Genomic DNA, 23709 nt, shown 5'->3' with positions numbered 1-23709 from the left:
ACTAATTGAGGCCTTGTCCTCTAATTGCCTTGCTGAGGGAAATGTATTAGTATTCAGTTCTGTGTTTTCCGTTTGATTTTAGGAGTCTACTAGTGCTCCTTGAGGCCCTGTGGTTGGTGGATATGTCCTATATCTGCTCTGTCCAATATAGTAACCACTAGCCACATGTGGCTATTAAACATTTGAAATGTGGCTACTGTGCCTGAGGAATTGAAATGCAATTTTATTTAACTTGAATTAACTTGTAGTTACATTTCAATAGCCTCATGTAGCTAGTAGGTACCATATTGGACAAAAGGGAATTGATCAATTTCAGGTCACATATCGGACGGCTTCTACTGAATTCTTGTCTCAACAGGGCTTGTTCCTTTACAATCATGTCATTCCTTCCTGCTATCATCTCACTCAATTAATTTTCTCTCTTATCACTTGTTATTCAACAATTACCTGCTTCCTTCTAGTAGAAAATTTAAAACTGCTTTATTGGAAAATCTCTTCATAGAAGCAATGTTTTTCCTCATTCCCCTCATATTTGAAAAATAAAAATAATAGTTTGTAAAAGCTGTTTCTTTCCATGTTATTATTAATGCAAGCAGTGTTTCCCAAAGTGTAGAGCATGTGCCCCTAGTGGCATGAGAGATAATTTTAGGTGGTACAGGACGAAGCATTTACATAATTTTATTACTTATTTTTATTTTAATGACTATTGGGAAAATGTGATTAGCACCTCAAATGTATAATTTTAGGGATTATTATTGCTTAGCATGAAGCTAAAGTAGACCTTTGCATTTTAGGGGCTCATTTAAAACAATATTAAGTAAATAGTAGTACAGGTGGTATGCAGATATGGCAAAACTTATTAATTTATTGAAAAATGGCTGAACTCTGGGAAATGTGGCTGTTAACTAAACTTTTTGCATCAGCTCCATTTCATGCCACTTCCCATACGTTCTCTCAGCTGCAGCTTATTCGCATCAGCTGCAAACCCGCCGTGCACTTCTCCATCAGGCCTTTGTTTATTTGGCTGCTTCTGGCAGTGCCGGGAGCCGGTCCATCCTTGCTGTTTCAAGGGACCTGGCATATATGGCATACTGTTCTTAAAATGTTTGCTCACCTTCTTGGCACTATGTGTTTTAACCAAGGTCTCTGAGAAAGGTTGTTTCCCCAGGTAGGGATTTTCCCCTGAAGTTAGGGAGGGAATAAAACCTCTTAACTAAGTGCCAGGTGGGTAATTAATCACTTTAACTATGAACAATCATGCTTAAGCTACTTAATCTTTACTCCCTGGAATGGAGATAAGAAACACCCTAACCTTTGTAATAGAGATTGATAGGATTGAATCAACTGGTATAAATACAGATGTAACAAGACAGCAAGAGACAGAGAGAGAGACAGAAATTGGCACAGAACCTACACAGAACGTTCTCTAGAGACAGAAGAACTTCGCTTGAGAAAACATGGCAAAAGATCCTGGACAGAAACTGGCCTCAGAACCTAGAGACAGAACCTGGCGAGAGAACATGGCAAAAGATCCTGGACTGAACCTGACTACAGAAATTGGCAAGAGAACCTGACTAGAACCTGGTGACTGAACCTGGCCGGAGAACCTGGACAGAACCTGGCTGGAGAACCTAGCGAGGGAACATGGCTACAGAACCTGGCTGGAGAATCTGGAGAACCTAGCAAGAGAACATGGACACAGAACCTGGCTGGAGATCCTAAGCAGAATCTCTCTGGAGATCCAGACCAGAACTTGGCTGGAGATCCTGGCTGGAGATCCTGGCTAGGCTGCTGATCAACTGAACACTGTCTCCATGTCATTCCTTCTTCGCCGACTCCGTCCACACCTTTGGGGACCCCTGGACCTGCTGGGGTTGGACCCCAGCATGCCAGGACTGCCCTTCTGCTCTGGACCACTCGTCCTCCACCAGGTGAAATTCTACACAGACACCAACACCAGATCAAATCCTCACAGAAACCATCTATGCTCTTCTTCAGCTCTTTCGTAAAGTGAACTTGACCTACCTTCTTATCCTCGTTGTACGTTATTCATTCTTCCAGTGTAGCACTTACCCGTTGATAGTTTATTTGGTTGTGTGTGGGTCTGTTTTGCTTTCTGGAACTGAGAATCCCTTCAAAGTAGAGACACTTTATTATCTTTGCACCTGGGAGTCAATTAAGTGTCCAGCACATAGTAAGTGTTTATGAAATATTTAAGGGGCAAACTTGATTTTTAAGTTAAACTTAATTATGTGAAGTCACTTTGAACCACACACTTCCCCTTCTCTTACATTCATCACATTTGCAGGCAGCCTTTAGCCATACAAGGCCAGCAAATGCTCACAATGGCAAGTTCCATGTAGTAGTAGCCAAGAGGAAACATATAAAGATTTTAAATTTGTGAGGAACAAACTGCAAAGCTTTCCAAAGCTAAAACAAAACAATTTTAAAAAATAACTCATGTCCTTGTTATCAAAGAGTGTTCATACAGAATTTTATATTCAAATCATGCATTATTAAAAAATACTCTGCTTCACTGAATAAAAAAGATATTTTTGGGGGTTCAATTATGAACCTGGTCTATATCGATTTCTTTCACCAAGTAATTGCTTAACTCACCTTTTTATTTTGCCTGGTTATCTGAATTACAAATATAACATTGCATAGCTCTTTGTTCTCAAGATATTATAGACAAAGAATATCTGAATATAATAAACTTTCTATAAGCCTCCTTCTGTGAATGAGTCATTTACTTATGCCTAGGACAGTAAAAATATACAAGATAGTCAAGATTTATAGGAACAATTTATGTTTGAATAAAATGTTAGCTACATTACTTTCTAGAAGCTCTTGACCTTTTCTTAAAGTGTTTTCTAGCTTGGGTAGGCAATATATTTTGTTCAGTAGAGATTTCCTTCTACTAGTATATCAGCTTTCCCCCTCTAACTTTAAATGAAGTCTGTCTAGTAGGTAGGGCTTTGTCCTACCTATGTATTTTATATATATAAATATTGATTTCAGAGAGGAAAGGAGAGGGGAAAAGAGATGAGAGAGGCATCAATGATGAAAGAGAATCACTGATTGGCTGCCTCCTGCACGCCCCACACTGGGGATTAAGCTCACAACCTAGGCATATGCCCTGACCTCCTGGTTTATAGGTTGACACTCAACCACTGAGTCATGTTGGCCGGGCTATCTATCATCTATCTATCTATCTATCTATCTATCTATCTATCTATCATCTATCTATTTTTAACAGTACTTGATTTTTTGAGATTATGTAGGACACATTTCTAAGTCCATTTCTTCATTCTCAGTCAATCATTTGACAAGTGCTTATTACATGCCAGACACTAGACTAAGCGATGGGATAGAAGTTTCAGGAGACAAGGTGCTGAAGCGCACGGAGCCTGCAGCCTACAGAGGAACAGGATGCTGTTCGGTGTGGACAGGGAGCGCAGTGATTGCTCTGTGGGGTCATCTAAGGGGCCACAGGGTCAGGGAAGGCTTCCCGCAGGAGTCACTCCTGCGGCAGTTTGTGAACAATAAGGCGATGTCAGCTGAACCAGAGGAGGAAAGACCATTCAGAGTGAGCGCTAAGAGGCACCTCGGGAGCGCCCTCTGGCGAGAACGGGGCGCGCGCGCCCCCGCCCCGGCCCCCCTCTCCCCGCTGCCGCTGCGGCGCCCCTCCCGCTCGGGGGTTCACTCTCGGGCTCTCACTCCGTGAGCCACGAGACCAGAGCGGGGACAGGCGCCGGAGACGCTCGCCCAGAGGAGACCTGGGCACGGGGCGAGCCGGCGAAGCCGGAGCCCAGCCCCTCGCTCCCCGGGAGTCTTCCGAGACCGCGGGCAGCTCCGCGTCCCTGCGCGCCACCTGGCACGGCCACTTGGCGGGGCGCGCCAGGACTTGGGGAGCGTGTCGGGGAGAGCCAGGGCCGGCGGCGGAGCGAGGGCGCCCCGGGACTGGGCAGGAGTGAGCGGCGGGCTGGGCGGTGGCGGCGCAGCGGCCGTAGCCGGGGGTGCCTCCCCTCCTCGCTTCTCCGCCGGCAGGACCGCCTCCCCCGCCGCCACCCGCCGGGTCCTCCGCGCCTTCCCCGCCCGGAGCCGGCGCACGATGTGCGGGGCTGCGTTCTGATCGCCGCCGCCGCCGCCGCCGCGATGATCCCCCCGGAGCCGGCGCCGCAGCCGCCGCAGCCGCCGCTGCCCGCCCTGCCGAACCATGTGGTGACCACCATCGAGAACCTGCCGGCGGAGGGCGGCGGCAGCCTGTCCGCCTCCTCCCGGGCCGGCGTGCGCCAGCGGCTCCGCAAAGTGCTGAACAGGTGAGCGGCGGCGGGCGCGGGGCAGGGCTGCGGGCGCGGACCCGGGGAGCCCCCCTCGGCCCCATCCGGGGTCCCCTCGGCCCCCAGGGCGGACCGGAGGCCCTGGGGGACGGAGGCAGAGTGGCGGCCGGGGAGACAGAAGAGAACAGAGGGGCCCCGCGCTCGCCTGGAGGCCGCGGAGGGAGCTTTGTCCCAGACCCCGGAGCGAGCCTGGGAGCCCCCGCCACCCGCTCGTCCTAGGAGTTCGGGGAGGGGCGGGGTTTGCCTGCCCGGGGCTGGGTGTCCCCCCACTCACGCCCCCGCTCGCGCGTGTTGCCTCCCTTCCCTTTCCCACTCACACCCCAGCTTGACGCTCAAGGGCCGGAGGGGACCCCGGGGGTGGCCGGGGCGGAGGCGGGAAGGCGTGGGGCTCCCGAATGGCGTGGAAGTCGCGGCCTCCACTGTCTCCAGCCCCGCCCGGTTGTCTCTGATCGCCCCCCGCTCCCCCCCCCCCCCCCCCACACACACACTTGCCAGGGATGGGGTGGCAGCGGCAGTCCTGGCGGGCAGGTGGAGGACCCACTTCTGCCCGACACTTCAGTTGCCGCTGCCACTCCGGCTGGCTGGTAGCAGAGGAGGGAGGCCTGGATCCGACCCACGCAAAGTGCAGAAATGTTGCGGGAAGGGTGTGCGACGGAGGCGCCAGGGTATCGCCAAGCCGGCTGCAGCCGGAGGCAAGCGCTGGCGCCCGCACTTCCAGTGCTGGAATCTGCGCAGTATGGGAACCCAGCACCAGGCGTGTCAGGATGAGAACCTGGTTGACGGGAAGAGGGGGCCCCCTCTTGGCGCCCCTAACTCGGCTGTGATGTGAAAGGGACTTTTGCTACTTAAGGAACTTGAAGTGGTTGAAGAACTGACACTTAAACATCGCGTAGAGAATTGGTTTTGTGTGTCGTTATTTGGGTGCGTGTGCGCGCTGCCATGCGTCGGTAGGGGTAACTCTTAAGGTGGTTCTGTTCTTACAGGTTTCTGTGTGGCGCTGGTTTGGGTCATTGAGATTCTCCAAGAAATTGACTTTGAGCTCTTTGAGGCTACAAGCTCTAGAGGGAGCACAAAATATGTACAGAGATAGAAGCTTGAAACACCTCTTTCTTTTAAGAGTGGGGTTTAATTTACTTATATCAAATCCAAACCATTCAAGAGTCCCCTGTGAAGACTGAACATGCATATTAGCTTCCTTGCGGGGGCTTCCGTATGTTTCTGTTTATTAGCAAAAAGAAGACATTCTCTCTGAAGGGAGACCTGGCTTGGTACTAGAAAGGCAAGCCTTCACTTCACTTTGCTTTGTAGCTTAGAATGACGCCTTCCAAAATATTACACTTAATATTACACTTGACTTAGCAGACTAAGTCAAGAGGATGCTGGCTCAGTACACATTATGTGGGTTTCCTGTTCTTTATGATTACCTGTGCGTTTTTAAATTGTAAATGTCTTGGCATTAGTTGTTTAAAATTTTAAGCAGAACATGCTAGTTATTCATTTCTCTCATCAAACTGAAAAATGGTGCAATGATTCATTTATCTTCGCTTGATTATAACGTCTTATTGATTCCGTGCAGGTTATTTCTTGATATTGAAGGAAGCTTAAAGTCCAGACTGACAAGATCACTGAAGTAGGAGTGAGGGGGCTTGGGTTGACTTGGGGCAGAGCTGTTCATCAGCTTGGACCTCAGTTGCTTCATTTGCCAAATGGGTTTTGTAATCCTTTTCTTACCCCTCTTAACATAGTTTTGAGACTGGACACGAATTCATTTATTCAACTGATTCCTGTTGTCTGCGTTGGGTCTGGGGAAAATCATAAGCAAATTAAGCTAAGTCATGGTACATCATGAATAGACCTTTGTGTTTCATTAAGCCTTCGGTGATCTGTGATATGATTCTAACTATTCCTAATTTATAGAGGAGGAACTTAGGCCAAAAGGTTGGGCCCATGACATTTAACCACAGGTACATCTGTGAATGGAACCTTAGGGTTATAGTCTTTAGACTTCCACTAAAATATTTAATTGTCTTTCAGAGTTCTTCCGAGTGTTCAATATAATATTTTGTATTGAGTGAACAGTCTTTTCTTATCCTTAAAAGATAAGAAAATATCTCTTTTGAGGAGGACCACCTTTGAGAAGGAGACTGAAAAAAAATCAGAATACATGTACAAGCCTTGCTGGGATAATGTTGTTAGCGTGCTGATGTGCTTGGCTTTTGAGCCATGATTAGTTCAACAGGAGGCAGAGTGAGTAGTGGCTGCGGAGTGACGGGGCTCAGGAGTGTGGGGGAGAGTGAATTTCAGAGCTCCTGTGCCAGCGCTTAGGTGTGGTTCCCTTCTGGTTTGAACCATCCAGTTATGTTGGGTAAATCAGTAACGATGATAAGGCTGGCTCTTTGTGGCCGAACCATAAGCATCTTTGTTCATATTCTAAAAGCTTACCATCCCTTTTTCTTCTCCTTTTTCTCTTCCTTTTTTCCTTAATACGTCTGTTTCCTTCGCCTGCATTGCCCTGTCAATTCAGTCTTCTGGGCTTCAGTTGTTTCCTTTTGTCTACCTCTGGCATGCAACAACTTTGTGCTAGCAGAGAGTGAGGCTGCAGATCTGGAGCCAATATAAAAACACGTCCCTCCAACTTTTGGCATGCCAATGTACAGCTGGCAGTGTTCTGTTGCTGTGAGCTGGCCAGTGGAGTCACTTCATTGTTGGAATGGGGCCTTGCACCACTGTTAGCTCTTAGACTCCCCTTGGGCCAAAGGGGCAGTGCTGAGAGCAGAGGATGATGGTACAGTCAGATGAGGAGTGTTAGATGTGAGCAATGCACGCCTGGTGAACACCTGCTACTCGTCATGGTCTATAGCAATAGCTTCCTGCCAACCAAGAGGAAGACATGGAAACACATATGCTAGCTATATCACTTCTACCTAGGAACAGATACAGAGAGAAGTACTGATTAAAAATTAAGTAAAAGTACTTGTTCTCAAGAAGCTTAGAATGAAAGTGTAGTGTTACCTTAATGAAATCTGTCTCACATTATCCTGCATCATTTATTTCCCCCCTCTTTAAAGGCTTGTCAACTTGGGATGCTGCATTTTGTACATGACAATTGGGCATCTCCTCCCCCTCACCCCCACACACCCCATTCTATTCAAAATTGTTTTGGCAGTGAAATGCAAGAGATATACAAGATGACTTAAATGCGGGGACATTGTTACTTCTTCCGTTTCCATAGATTTAGAATAATGTATTGGTTCGAACAAGGAAAACATAGGGTAAACTCTTCTTTAAATATTCCTTAGTGTAGAACAGTATTTATTACCCTGCCATGGGCAAGCAAGATATGGCAAAATAAAAAAATACTTCAAGGGCGACAGTTGATGACCCTCTCACAGAAACTGCTGATACCTGTAGATTTTTTACAAACATACAGAAGCAGATACTGAAGTGTATAGTATCCAGATATTTTCTCCTCTAAAATGATTACTTAATGAATGGTTATGAAAACAGGTGACAGCTCCTTTTGTGTTTTGTATGTGCATAGTTTTATTTATCTTTTCCCACCTGAACATTATTTTCAAATACTAATAAAGTATGAAGTTCTAGTTTTGATCCACTTTCTTCCCACTAAGAGATACATTGGGATGTCTCCTGTTACAAAGGATTTCTGCCTTTTTGAGTCTTGTAGTGGGGATGTCTAATCATTAGAATGGAACCAATAGTGTGACACCGGGTTATCTATTCATTTGATTTGGAAATAACTGATTTATTGCCAAGGTACATCTTGATTTATTTTGATCAATTTTCTGAAACTTTAAACAATTGAAGACCAAGGAGCAGTAAGGAGACTACATTAGAGAGTTGGTAGCAAGCCTACATAAAACCAACGTCTATGCAGGAAGTTACCATATGTATATATCACTTTTCTGCGTCATTAATTAAGGTGGGCCGAACATGGTGAACCAGCAAAATTGCTTTTAGGGAACCGGGCGCTGCTTGAACTAACTATTAGATACAGTTGATAAAGACATATAATTTATATGATCCCCTTTTTGTCAAATGGGAAAGCTTTTGTTAAAAAAATTGGTAGTGAGGCTCTTCCTCAAGCTGCTCCTTTTAACAGATGTCAAAACGAAAGGGGAAGATCAAGTAGTAATGAGCATAATTGATACAAAATATGCCAAATGGAACTGGATGGTGTGATTAAAAACAGACATTTCTAAGATCAGTAGTAAACAAAGGATGTCTGAAGGGTGCATTTATTTTTAACTCAAGGACAAAAATACAAAAATAAAAGATCATCAAGTATTTTCATTTTAATGCACAAGGCTTGGAGAGATGCATGTTTATATTAAAGATGATGCATGCCCAAGTAATTAATGTGTAATAAAATAGACATATCTTAGTGTATTTTTTTTTTTTTAGCTTTACTTGAAACACTTAAGATCCTTCAGTGCTTAAGGGTCATCATAATAGAAGTCTATTTTTCACTCTACCTTGTTATAGATGTAGATGATATAGGAATTTCAGTAGGGTGCCCAATGCAGGAGCTGATTTACTATTTATTTGTCATTTCCCATATAAGTAGAATGCAGAATATGAAAGTACCACGATCAGGTTTTAGTTTATCTTTCTCATTCAAGTTCAGGCCAATGAACATTCCCTGCATATTGTTCAAGCACATTAATTCTTGATTATGTTTCCAAAACAGTATGCTTTGGAAGTCAAACTCCAGTAGACACATGGAAATAAATACCCCATAAAATTTACTATCTTAAACACTTTTAAGTGTAAAGGAGTGCAGTGTTAACTATATGCATTGTTATGTAACAAATTTCTAGACATTTTTCATCTTGCAAAACTGGAACTCTATACTCATTGAACAACAACTTCTCTTTTCCCTTTCCCCACCGAACCTGGCAACCACCATTCTACTTTCTGTTTCTAAGAGGGTTTGGCTAGTTTAGATACCTCATATAAATGAAATCGTGCAGTGTTTGTCTTTTTGTGACTTGCTTATTTTACTTAGCATGATGTCCCCAAGGTTCACCCACATTTTCACAAATGGCAGAGTTTCTTTTTTAAGGCTAAGTAATATTCCGTTTATGTATAGCCACATTTTCTTTATCCATGTATCTGTTGGTGGACATTTAGATTGCTTCCCTTTCTTGACTATTGTGAATAAAGCTGCAATGAAATGAATGTGCAGGTATTGCTTAACGATTCTGTTTTCCAGACATATAGATCAATGGAACAGAATAGAGATCCCAGAAATAGAGAACCCATGCCTTTATAGGCAATTAATAGTTGACAAAAGAAGGGAAGAGATACAGTGGGGTAAAGATTGTCTATTCAATAAATGGTGTTGGGAATATTGGAAAGATATGTGCAAAAAATGAAACCAGAGAATAAACTCAAAATGGATTAAAGACTTAAATGTTAGACTAAAATCCATAAAAATCCTAGAAGAAAACGTAGGCAGTAAAATCTCGGACATTTCTTGTAGCAACATTTTTTTCTGGTATCTCTCCTCGGGCAAGGGAAACAAAAGAAAAAGTAAACAAATTAGACTACATCAAACTGAAAAGTTTTTCACAGCAAAGGAAACCATCAGCAGAATGAAAAGACAATGCACTGAATGGGGAATATATTTGCCAATGATACAGCTGATAAGGGGTTAATATCCAAAATTTATAAAGGACTTACAAACCTCAACACCAAAAACAAACAATGCAATTAAAAAGTGGGCAAAGATCTGAATAGATACTTCTCCAAAGAGGACATACAGCTGACCAATAGACATATGAAAAGATGCTCAACGTCACTAATAATCAGAAAAAATGCAAATTAAAACCACAATAAATGAACAAACAAGTGTTGACAAGAATGGAGAAAAGGATCCCTTATGCACATTTGTTAGGAATGTAGACTGGTGTAGCCACTGTGGAAAGCAGTATAGAGTTACCTCAAACAATTAAAAATGGAACTTCCTTGTGATCCAGGGATTCCACTTCTGGGGATATATCCAAAGAAACCTGAAACACTAGCTTGAAAGAATATCTGCACCCCTGTGTTCATTGCAGTAGCCAAAATTTGGAAGCAGCCCAAGTATTCATCAGTAGATGAGTGGATAAAAAGGCTGTGCTATATTTACACAGTGGAATACCCCTCAGCCATAAAAAAGAAGGAAATCTTATCCTTTGCGACAGCATGGATGGACCTGGAGAGCATACGCTAAGTGAAATAAGCAAGTACCACCCATTACCTCTCTATCACATCACCCCACTTTAATTCTCTGTATAGTATTTAGCACAACTGAATATCTTCCTTATATATTTGTTTATTGCCTGCCACCAACTAGAATGTAGCCTCCATAAGAGTGCAGCCTTCATGTCTTATTCGCTGAAGTATCCACAATAGCAAGATGGTGTGTCTTACCTGCTCAATAATTGTTTGTTGAATTGCTGAATAGATCCAACTCTGTGCCCCCCAGAGCTAGAAGTGAAGCCACACCAGCTGTCCGGCCACTCACACTGACCCTTGTTTGTAAACCCTGAGGGGTAGCACTTTCCACTATAACGCAAAGCTAGGCCTGTAGGCCAAGAGAGGAGCTTGGGTTTTATTCTAAGTGGAATAGGGAGTAATGAAGGTTTTAGCAGAGGAATCATCTGGTTAGTATTTTGAAAAGAACACCGTGGCTGCTGTTGGAGAATGGATTGTAGGACAGGTAAGTGGCTGCTGGAGGAAGGATGTTGGAAGCTTGGACTGGAGGGAGTAATGGAGGTGGAGAGAAATGATTGGTTCACAGTGATTTGCATTGAGAGATGCATCCCAAGGGGGCTGGATGAGTGATTTGTTGAGGCTGTTGAAGGAAAGAATAAAGAAAAATTCCAGTTTCTTGGGCTTGAGAAATCGGGTGAGTAATGGTACCATCATGTGAGATGGGGAAGACTGGGAGAGGAACATGCTTGTGAGTAGAAAATAAAGAGTTTCTTCTGGGGAGAAGTCAGGGGCTAGGGCTTTGGATTTAGGAGTCACTAGGGGTGGTCTTGTGTGGACAGAGGAGAAGAGGGGTCCTAATCTGGGGACTACACCAACTTCCAAGTCAAATAGAGGAGGAAGACCCAGCAAAGGAACTGGAGAAGGAGGGGTGTGAAGTAGGAGGGAAAACAGGACAGTGTGGTGTTCAGAAGCCAAAGGAAGGAAGGGTTTTAAGAGGGAGGAAATAAGCAGTTGGCTGTGCTGAGTAATCAAGGGCAGAGAAATGATCAGAGAACCTTGGGGGCCATGACAAGCACAGGTTCAGAGTGGTGGTGCCGATGGAACCTGGATGGAATGGTTCGGGGAGGGAACTTGAGGTGAGCGCTCAAAACATAACTTTTGTGATGTTTGGCCTTAACCAGGAGCAAAGTAAAGGGAGAATCTTTTAACAGAGGGGAAAATGCAGAGGGCTGGTGGCCATTGGGAGAAGCCAGGGCACTCTTCCTCATACAGGAGGAGAGGCACAGAAGTGTGGGTATAAGTGAAGGTAATTGGTAGGTTTGGTGGTGGGAATAAAAGGCTGTTCCTGGCAAGTGGCTTCTCCTTTTCTGTGAATTCTGAGCAAGGGTCTCAATGAGGATGATGGTGTAGGTCCGTGGTTGGCAAACTGCAGCTCGCGAGCCACATGCGGCTCTTTGGCCTCTTGAGTGTGGCTCTTCCTAAGCCTTAGGAGTACCCTAATTAAGTTAATAACAATGTACCTACCTATAAAGTTTAAAAAATTTGGCTCTCAAAAGAAATTTCAATCATTGTGCTGTTGATATTTGGCTCTGTTGACTAATGAGTTTGTCGACCACTGGTGTAGGTGATGGGAGGGGGGTAGGATAATTATACGGAGAGAAGTGGGAATTTGTCCTTTTGAAGAGTCTGAAAGGATATACACCAAAGAAGTAGAGTAGGATTTCAGGGCAGTGTTATGTGCTCATTGACATTTGTGGTGGGGACGAGGTTGGGATGGGATGGACAGAAAGAAGCTACTGCTGCTCAGAATAGGTCTTGGAAAGGGCTGACTCAGAAACAGGCCTGGCCCAAGCAAGGACCATTAGTGAATTCAGCTATGAAAAAGTGAGGATATCTATATATCTATATATCTATCTATATATCTATATATATCTATATATCTATATATTCTATATATCTATATATCTATATATCTATATGCCTATATATATATCTATTAGAGGCCTGGTGCATGAAATTCATGCAAAGGGCTGGGTCCTCACAGCCCCAGCTACCTCAGCCGGTCCTCGCAGCCTCGGCTGGCCCTCTCAGCCTCAGCTGGCCCTCTCAGCCTTGGCTTTGTCTGGAAGGTGGTTCTGCTGTTTGGTCTAATTAGCATATTAGCTCTTTATTATATAGGATATTTAAATCCTCACTTGAGGATTTTTTTTCCACTATTTTCAGATAGAGTGGAAGGAGGAGGGTCGGGGAGAGAGAAACATTGATGTGAGAGAGACACATTGATTGCCTCCAGTACATGCTCCAGCTGAGGCTGGGGACCAAGCCTGCAACCGATAAATGTGCCCTTGACCGAGATACATGCCCTTGACTGGGAATCGAACCTGAGACCCTTCAGTTCGGGGGCTGACGCTCTAACCACTGCGCAACCAGTTAGGGTGGAAAAGTGAGGACATTGCTGTAGGACATATTTAAGGGAGCCCAGGAGGATTTTGGTTCTGATTATATTTGGGAGTGGAGTGTGGGAGAAAGACGGGGGAATTAAAAGTCAGTTAGAGATTTTGCATCTGGGTCACTGGAGTGATAGTGATAGTGTCTGTCCCCTTCAGAATGTGATATGTTTTGTCTCAGGCAACTGATTTTTTTGGGGGAGGGGGTCTCAATTTTCTTACTTGTTAACCAGTTAAAATAATCCTAGCCCTTCATTTGCCATTGCATTTTTTGGGATTTTTAAATGAAATAACATCTGGAAGAGGGCTTGGAAAACTGCCAAGCAGTCAGTGTGCAATTGTGAGCCTGGTCACACAATTAAAACGAGAGCCCGGTTTTCCTGGCTGTGGGCTGTCACCAGGCTGGTGATAAATGCTGACCAGGGCCCCCAGCACACAGAGGACTTGGGTGCAGGCACTGTTCTGGTCCCGTCGTTTTTCTCATGAGCTTGTCAGATTCTGAAGTGAAACCCGCCCATCTGTGAACAAGGCACAAGTCTGTGGACTTCCATGTGTTTCTTTTCTGAAAACTACATATATTTAAACTGGTTTTGTCTTCAGCAAGCCTCGTCTTGGGAAGCCTGATTGGGCAGAAGGCGTATGGTCCGGCTGTCCGATCGTGGCCCTGAGTGATGGTGCTTCGAAGGTACCTGTGGTTTGTAAAGGAGAGTTTGACAGGCTTCGGGGAAGGGTTGGTGCCTCTTGAACTGGAGAGCTTTCAAAATGGGCCCCGGCCTCAAAGGCTCCACAGAGGCCGTCAGTGGGCAGACAGAGCAGCTCAGAGGAAGGGACAGAGCAGCTTTAATGTGCTAATGAGCGGGAGCCCAGATGCTATCGGGATCAGAGGAGCTCTTTGTGACGCTGGGTTCCCAGGGATGGCTGGAGTCTCTGTGCCTCGCTGGGTGCTGCTGCCGGCGGGGGGACACTGTGCTTTCAGAGAGGGCCTGTCCTCCACAGATAGCCTTACAGACCTCTGCACACTGGTGGGCAGTGAGCGGCGGTGGAAAATCCCAGGGTGGGGTGACCGCTGGACAACAGGGGGGCTTATGAGTTGGCAGGGGAGTGTGTGGTGGGAGAACAGAGGGTGGGAAGCGGGAGATCTGTGCCGGAGGGTGTGTGTGGTCAGATAGCCCCAGAAAGGATAGTTGCAGTTTCACAGTTAACTGTTTTTCCACCAGTACTGCCAAGCTGGGTGAGTGGCCTTCAAGTCGCTAAAAAGAGGTATCTGTCCTTGAAAATGGTGTGAGTCCAATTTTAACTAGTTACGAGTAAGTCTGAAACATCACAAAACCAACCAAAGGAACACTGAACACTGCCATCACCCAGAGCCTGGGAATGAAGTTCATGTCTGGCTACTTCAGTCACTGATGGCTCTGGAATTGCCAGAGGAGACGGGGGAGCACCCATTTGGTTGGAAGCAGGGTCAGGGTACTAGACTTGAAGCTGAGTTTGCAGAGCAAGAACACAGTCTTTACAAAGATTGTGTGTTTACTTGTGCTGATCCCATCTGCTGATGGAGAGGTTGGGTTAACAAAACACCCTCAGCCACCCTTCACCATGCTGCGAAATGTCATCATAATGTCTGAGGTCATTACTGTCTCAGAAATATATGAGTTCTCAGACAGGAGACAAATGAAGATGATTGATCCATGGCATCTTGACCTACTTGTCTCCTACTTTTCCTCTCTGAATCTTTCTGAGGATATATATGTGTGTGTCTGATCTGAGTCTGTCTATCTATCTATCTATCTATCTATCTATCTATCTATCATCTATCTATCTATCTATCTATCTATCTATCTATCTAATACTGTATATTATTTCCCAAGTAGTACATATTATTGGTAATGATCTATTTGACTGTCTCTTTTTGTCTTATTCTGCACCCCCCCCCCTCCCCGGCCCCACACACATACAGATAATAGGTAGAGAATAGTTTTCCATTTGGAATGATTTGTCTTCCTTATTTGAAGATAGTCCTCAAATTTCCTTACCATGCTTTTATTTATTTATTTTTTGCTCAGAGTTGGTTCAAGAAGAATGCTTTGTTTTTTAATGTTTTATTTTGAAGCCACATTGAATTGGTGTCACTTATGAAGTGAAAATAAAACTATTCTGAGCTAGCTGAATCTGCAAGTGTGAAAGCACTAATGGAACAGCCACCCCTTAAGGATTTGTCCCCCTATTGTCCTGAGCCATATATAGTTTTGTTACGTTTCAGCTCCAGGCGATAATGAGCCCGGTGACCTGACTTTAAAATTTTACTCTCTTTTACGTTCTCTGGTTCTAACAGTTTGTGTGATTTTAGTGCTTTTCAGGAAAAATTCTTCTTTATTAAAAATTTTTTTTCTCCCTTCCTTGATGCTTCCCATTTATTTCCTGTCCCTAATGGGATACATGCAATTTGGATTGATCTTTCTTAATGAAAGTTGGGTGCTCTCAAGCCTAAAGAAGTATAGGCAATGAGGACCTTGCTTGCACTAGTTTTAGAAAATTGATCATTTGCGACTCTAATGCTGATAAATGGACTCATTTGCTTCCAATGCAAAGAGACTGTAATTACTACCTCCCTAGCCTCAAAGTTAATTGTAACCTGAGAATATGCCTTCAGTGATGACAGACGAAAAGCACCATTTAAAGCATTTACAACAATGGGTATCAGAGTACTCATTTGGGATCATCAATTTGTCAAAGAAAATGGTGATTCTGAAAGGATGCAGATGAGAATGCACGCAGAATGGACCAGTGCACCAGGAACTGCAGTTCGGTGGGCTATGGGTTGATGAATTGAGATATAACAACAAAAATTCTTAACATAATTGTCATTTTCCCATTTTCCATTTTCACAGCTACAAAGCAGTTCATTGGATTTGGAAACCTGAGGATTCTCTTCTTTTTTAGTTTCTATTGGAGAAGCCAGTGAACAAGCCAAAGTCTATGATACATTCTTTCTCTAAAAAGAAATTTTCACAACTTGATATGCTCTACCACAAACTCTTTGGGTGGGATAAGACATACACAAGATATACGCAAGAAATAAAGACGTTTTAAAATGAAATAATAAGGAAATGAAATGCTGGGGAGTCGGGGGCGGGGGGTAGGTGGTGGTGGAGTGTTAGGGAGGGAAGCCTCACAGAGAACTACCCTTGTATTTCTAGTATTGCTCTGCTATTTTAAACATTAAAGTTCTTGGCCTCATGAGGCATAGGATGTTGATTCCTGACACTTCTAAGGGAAATGCTAGCAAGTGGAAAAAGAAAAAAGTCACAGAAGGCATGTGGCATGTTAATGAATCAAAGGCACCCTTATTCTGAGTCAAATTCCCATTTTGGTGAATTATTAATTTTCTCTGTGGAAGTATTTTGGATTTAAGAAATGAATAAAGTAGGCAGTGAATGTCATCATAAAGCCTTGATCCTCAATTTTAAGATGCTGCTAGACTGACCTATGATTGCTGTAGAGTATTCTCTAAAGATAAATTGTGATATAGAAACTCAGTCTACAGGATTTTATAACTCTTCAACCAAAATACAAAGACACCTATGTTTTTGACAACCTTCTGACCCAACCCCCAAGTCTGGGTTAGATGCCCCTTCCATATTCAGGCTATTTTCTGTCATTCACAGTCAGCATTAGTTACTTGTCTGAACCCTCCCAATGAGTTGTTACTTCACAGGGTATCCTCTACCCAACATCTCACACAGAACATGGCATAAAGGAGGTGCTCAATAAATATTTGTTGATGAAGGGGCAAATGATCTTCTAGTGGCCCTTTCAAAAGGAGAAATTATTTTCAGCAAGTTAATATTCTCTGATTTTTATGATCAAATAATGTATGTGATAGTGATTGGCACAGAGTTTTAAAACTCAATGAATTTAATTTTAATTAAAAATTGATCTATGAAAGGTAGAAGATATAAAGAGGTATAGAAAGATAATTTGAACGGTGCCAGAGTTAGGAAAAAAATTGCTGTGTGCTGTGTAAGTCCTATTCATACTTTTAAAACTCAACAGACATTTCTATCAACCTCTTTTCCTAATAGAAAGTTTTCCATTCTATCTTTTAAGAAATTTCCCATGGAATAACCCATTGTAGAAATGAAAATAAAAGGCACTAAATGCTCATTATAGGCAGCAGAGGTTAAGAATAGGGCTAGTTTAGCATCTAGACTACCTTGTTCATTTACCAACTTACTTTTCGGGTCTTGGAGGCTTCCCTTTCTCATGTGTTCATAGGTTGTAAGGACTGTGAGGCATGTAGAACAGAATCTGACATATAGAAAGCCCTGCTCAAAGTCGTCGTCGTCGTCATCATCATCATCATCATCATCGTCTGTGGCAGCTAAAATGCCCAGGAAAATATAGTGCAGAAGGAAACCGATTGCCAAGAAAGCTACATGAAAATAGTGCCCACGTCTAGCTTGTTTAGTGTTTTCTGTCCAGTGCCCAGCATGGCTGTTGAACATAATAGATGTTGCTAATACTTGTTTAATGAGTTAATGATGTACTTATGGTGGTCTGGGAAGGAAAAGTAAGAAGGTCATGGTAGTAAGTAGCTCAAAGTAAGCGAGGAGACGGAAGAATATTTTTTATTCCTGTTCATAAATATCTTCCTAGATACTTTCTTCCAGTTAAACATTAATTTGAGTAAAATTTCATCTTTAAATACATCAACCTGGGAAAATTAAACAGGATTAGATTTATATCCTTTGCATGCCTGCTGCAAGGAAAGCATAGTCCTCAGTGCGGTTAGGGGGTACAAACATATAAGGTTGGGTTTATGCTCTGAAGTATATTTTAATCTAGCTCATCAGTTATTACTTCCGTCACCAACTAGATTGCTTTCCTTTTAATAGCTGAAATCAAGCACAGTGAAGGGTGGAGCATGGCTTACAGGCATCTTTGGAACATGGGCTATTGGCCGTCATGGCAGGCCTGCTGGATTTTTACATTGGGCAAAGTGGTACCACGTGAAAGCTTTTTGCCTTTTGGGCTAGAGGAGAACACACAAGCATGGGAGACCACCAGAGACCAACTTTGCTGTCTTTGAAGTATGTCTAGGACTTCCTATCAGCAGGATCAGGCATCACTTCACTAGAAGATTTTCAGAGGTATTGGTCAATAAATCATTGAGAATGTATCTGTGACAGCTATGAGAATTTTGACAAGTCATTTGAAATACATGGTCATTAATTCCCTGTCCAGCTCTTATGGTATGTGATTATACATGACAATAAAGCTCTCCTGACAAATCAAATGAAGTTTATTTCTAAAGCATATATATTGTGTTCATTCGTCATGAGCTGGGATCTCAGCATAAAACGATAGCTTAATCATTTCAGCAGTGGTTCCGATGTGCTTGTGTCCGGGGGGCGAACAGCCCATGTGGAGAGTTTAGAATTTGAAGATCCTGTATTCTAGATTAGAGTTACAACCAGGGAATTATTAGATACCTCAGTATATTTAGATAAACCCTGCAAAGATGGACTCAGGACAACTTGACAAGTTATCTGCAGTGGAGTAGAATGCACATTAGCATACACATTTTTTCTAAAAACTAGTTGGCTTTTTAAAAAATCTTTTAACATAATTCTATTTTAAAATATATTTTTTATTGATTTCAGAGAGGAAGAGAGAGAAATAGCAATGATGAGAGAAAATCATTGATCTGCTGCCTCCTGCACGCCCCCCACTGGGGATCGAGCCCGCAACTCAAGCATGTGTCCTGGACTGAAATCGGACCTGGGACCCTTCAGTCCACAGGCCGCACTCTGTCCACTGAGCCAAACCAACTAGGGCTAAAAGCTAGTTGGCTTTTAAACTCCTGTTTCAGAACACACAAGTGTGATACCTTGAGGAGCAGGACAGTACCCATGTGTTGTTAACTGTGGCAGCCTTCCCCCTCGCCCCCCACCCCTCCAGCCTTTGTTGCATCATTAAGGCGGGATGTTTTATTTAATGTGAAGTGATAGAAACTTCTGCTTTATGATATTATCGAAGATCTGCCTACATACAAAAGAGTAATGAAGTCCTTGGGCTTACATTCTTGATATCTTTTGTATTGCCTTTGTGAGAGGTTGAATGAAGCAGTTTCTATAGCCGCTGTGAGCAACAAGCCACAAAATGTTAAATGCTGACTCAACATAAGTATGTCTGCAGAAGATGATGAACTTGAAGAGGAGCTAGCATCAGCACGAAGAACCACACATTCAGAAAGAATATGGAGTATTCCCAGCTGGCGTGGCTCAGCAGTAGAGCATCTACCTATGAACCAGGAGGTCATGGGTTCAATTTCTGGTTGGAGCACATGCCTGGGATGCTGGCTTGATTCCCAGTGTGGGGCATGCAGGAGGCAGGTGATTGATGATATTCTCTCATCATTGATGTTTCTATCTCTCTCTCCCTCTCCCTTCCTCTCAGGAAAAAAAAAAAATATATATATATATATATATATACACACATACATACACACACACACACACACACACACACACACTAGAGCAGTGGTTCTCAACCTTCCTAATGCCACGACCCTTTAATACAGTTCCTCATGTTGTGGTGATCCCCAACCATAAAATTATTTTTGTTGCTACTTCATAACTGTAATTTTGCTATTGTTATGAATCATAATGTAAATATCTGATATGCAGGATGTATTTTCATTGTTACAAATTGAATATAATTAAAGCATAGTGATTAATCACAAAAACAGTACGTAATTATATATGTGTTTTCCGATGGTCTTAGGTGACCCCTGTGAAAAGGTCATTCGACCCCTAAAGGGGTTGTGACCCACAGCTTGAGAACCACTGTACTATAGGCTCAGTGCACGAAATTCATGCACTGGTAGGGTCCCTAGTGGCTAGTGGCTGCTGGCTGGGTATGCCCTCCCTTCCCCTGGCCAGTGCTGCCCCCTGGTTGAACTCTTGGTTGAGGGGGCAATTTGTATGCTATGCTTTTATTATATAGGATATTAAAAAAAATGGAGTATTTATATGTGATATCTTCAGGAGCAAATAGAGAAAAGTATAATTTTGTTAGGTGGAAATAAGTATACTCTTTCTTTTCTATCCTTAGCATTAGAGATTTATTTCCTAGTCTCTTGTCGATCCCCCTATAAGTACATCCATTTCACCCCAGATGATTCATATAAGCCAATTAGTTCTTGGCATTTTTTTGGACTACACGGCCTGCAGATAATTTTTGGTCTTGGAGTGGGCACAGGTCCCATGTTGGCCCAATCAAATGGAAGGGAAGGACTTACATTTGATGGTGGGGTAAGATATTCCTCTTCTCCTTCTGGATTTGATCAAGAAAACAGCCGTTTAGCTACTGTTACTGTCAGCTACCCCATGATAATGAAGGAAGCCAGCTGTATAATGATGCTGAGGACAGAAGACCAGAGAGAGACAGAGCAGTTGGATCCTTGAAGATGATATTGAGCAACTGACTGCCGAGCTACATGTTTGGAGCTTGCTCAGTCACTGAACTTTTATTATACTGGATATTTATTAATATCCTAATTGCGTAGGCCAGGTTGAGGTAGAATTTGTTTCACTTATAGCCATGAACTTCCTTAACTGATACACACATCTCTCTCACTTTACCCTGAGACTATGACCTTCTACAACTACCAGCCAGGACCTCTTCCAGCCTAGACACATCTGCCAAGGAAGAACAGAGGCAGGTTTGCTAAATCAGTCTGGGGTATGGAAGGTTGTTTTTCCCAGGATGCAGTTGCACAGAGAGTGGAAGGAATGGGCTCTTGTGACTGAGAGATGCCATGGATATCCATACATTTGGCACCTTTGATAACCCTGAGCTGGTCTGGATTACACAAGTGTATTGCAGAGATTGGTATGCTGGATGATAGGCTTCCCCATCATGTCATCCATTTTCCCCCCATTGGTTTGATAAGCATTTATTTTGAGTCTGCTTTGTGCCAGGCTGGTGTTAGTCCCTGGATATGTGAAAGATCTCCCAAAGTACAGTGGAGAACTGTGGATCACCTGATATAAGGGAGTGGCGAAGGCTTCTGAGCGTGAGACAGCTAAGCTGACAAGTGGAGAATGCGGAGGACATAGCCCAGCGGTTCTCAACCTGTGGGTCGCGGCCCCTTTGGCGGTCGAACGACCCTTTCACAGGGGTCGCCTAAGACCATCCTGCATATCAGATATTTACATTACGATTCATAACAGTAGCAACATTACAGTTTTGAAGTAGCAATGAAAATAATTTTATGGTTGGGTCACAATATAAGGAACTGTATTTAAAGGGCCAGAAGGTTGAGAACCACTGACATAGACAGAAAATGAGAGAGAGAGAGAGAGAGAGAGAGAGAAAGAGAGAGAGAGAATGTCCTAGGCAGAGGTAGCAACAGGTCAGGAGACTGTGAGTGGGTGAAAGCATAGTGCGTGTGGGGAAATGAGAGCTATTCAGACAGCTGCAGCTCTGTGAGAGGGAGAGAGATGTTGGAGGCTGGAGGAGTAGGTAGGGGCCAGATCATTCAGGGTTTTGGAAGTTTGCTAAGTTGTGTGTACTTTATCTTGGGAGCGTTGGTCAGTATTGGAGACTCTAAGCAGAAGAGTAACATGATCAATTTACATTTTGATAAGCTCCGGCTGCCTGCAGTAGGTACCGTGAATTTGACTACAGCAAATTGGTTGCAAGGAGCCCAGCTAGGAGATGGTTGGCGAAGAGAAATAGAGAATTGTGATGCCCACTTAACCTCTCCTTCTCATAACCAGGGGTTTTGATTGTAAGCACCATGTAAGTGAAAGGTGAATGGGTATGATGGTGGTCAGTGTTTGACTTTATTTGATGTGACAGTTGCATGACCTCCAACAAGTGACCTAAACTCTCTGGGCTTTAGTTTCATCATTTGTGAAATCACAATAAGAACCCCTACCCAATAGGGTCACTGAAGAAGATTAAATAAGATATATTTACAGCTCTTGACACCTGCCTGAAACATGCTAGCCATTATCGTAATTAATGCTTAGCCTATTAAGTATGTATGGAAGAGGCATAAGAATGAAGGCAGAGAAAGAGCTTTCTATCTGGGTTCCTTTGCAGTCGTGGGAGTTGAGTCACATGAAAATGATGAAGCAATTATAACCATGCTGTTATCATATTTTCTTTGGGAGCAGGACTTGTATTTATGGTATAGGCAACACATTTTGAATTCTGGGGTCAGAATTTCTGCCTGAAGCATGGCCACATGTTGGCTTGGGTTCCCTCCATTTTCCACCTATAAAGAAGCCTTGTATTTGTATTGCACTCATTAAAGGAGCTAATTAGAGAAGCTAATCAATGGCTGATGATCTGATTCATGGAGATAGACTTCTCCAGCCAGAGTTTGAAAGGAAAGAACAGATTTTTTTCCTTGGAACTGCGTAAGCAGCTATTTTTAGTCAGCAGGTGTTGCAGCTTTTATGAGGCATTTGGCAGGGTTTCTCTTCTTCTATTTCATCAGAAATATGTAACTTTCATCCCTTTCATTCCAGAAACATGCTGCTTTGTGTTTTCTGAGTAGAAAAGAGGATTGTGGGAAAGCAAAATCCAGGAAAAATATATGAAGACCTGGCCCCGTAGTAAATGGATGGTAAGTCAGAGAGAAGCTAGACATGGCGTCACAGAGCGTGGGTGGAGGAAGGCGAGGGCAGGGCACACGGCCTCCTGCTGCACATGGAGGACATGTCTCTGCATTCCCGGAGAGAATGCGTGGCTTTCAGCTTCCTCAGTCTGGATCAGTTCCTGGACTTGGAGCCTTGGCTTATCATTTTAGATGTCAATACTGATTAGTTGGGGAAGAGGCGATCAATTTTCTTTGTGCATTGCTAAAAAACAAACAAATCCCCTCCACATCTATTGGTGGAAATATAATGACTTAAAAATGGGGCCTTCGGAGAACACCACAGCGCACAGTTCTGAGATGAGAACTGGGCCTCCAGAGCAGTTATTTCCTCTGATAAATTCTAATCATGCTCCAGATTTTTGCCAGAGATGGATACAATGTGAGCCACAGATATTTGTTCCTCCATGAGATGCCATGCTTAGGTCGTTGATGAAGACAAGCCTGGTATTGTCTTGCTTCCTGGAGAACAGCAGGGCAAGTCAATCAAATGCACGAATGGCTTGCTTCGGGGAGCTGTGCATCCTCTGGGGCTCTAGATCATAACCCCAGTCCTGCAAAGGGATTGGGAGCAGTTAAGACAGCTCCTCTCTCTCTAGCTCTTCTCCCCCGACCCCTCTCTTAGGCTTTAAAGGAATTGGCTCACACAGTTGTGGGCAGGCATGTCCAGAATCTGTAGGGCAGGACAACAGGCTGGAAACTCAGGCAGGATTTCTGTTAAAGACAAAATTCCTTCTCCAGGAAACCTCAGTTTTTGCTCTTAAGGCCTTCAAATGATTAGATGAGACCCATCTTCATTATTACAGGTCATCAGCTTTACTTACAACCAACTGATTGTAAATGTTAAGCACATCTGTAAATACCTTCATAGCAACATCTAGACTAGTGTTTTACCAAATAACTGGGCACCATACCCTACAGAGGCTGACACATAAAATTGACTGTCACAATGATAGTGATGATGATGGTGATAGTGACGTTTGTAGCCCTCAGATGTACTGGCATTGCCGTGTGTCAGTCACTGTGC

The sequence above is a fragment of the Myotis nattereri genome, assembly GCF_964212035.1.
Source record: "Myotis nattereri genome assembly, chromosome: 6".
Taxonomy (NCBI): domain Eukaryota; kingdom Metazoa; phylum Chordata; class Mammalia; order Chiroptera; family Vespertilionidae; genus Myotis; species Myotis nattereri.
The sequence above is the reverse complement of the archived record's forward strand: the minus strand, read 5'-3'. Positions refer to the sequence as shown.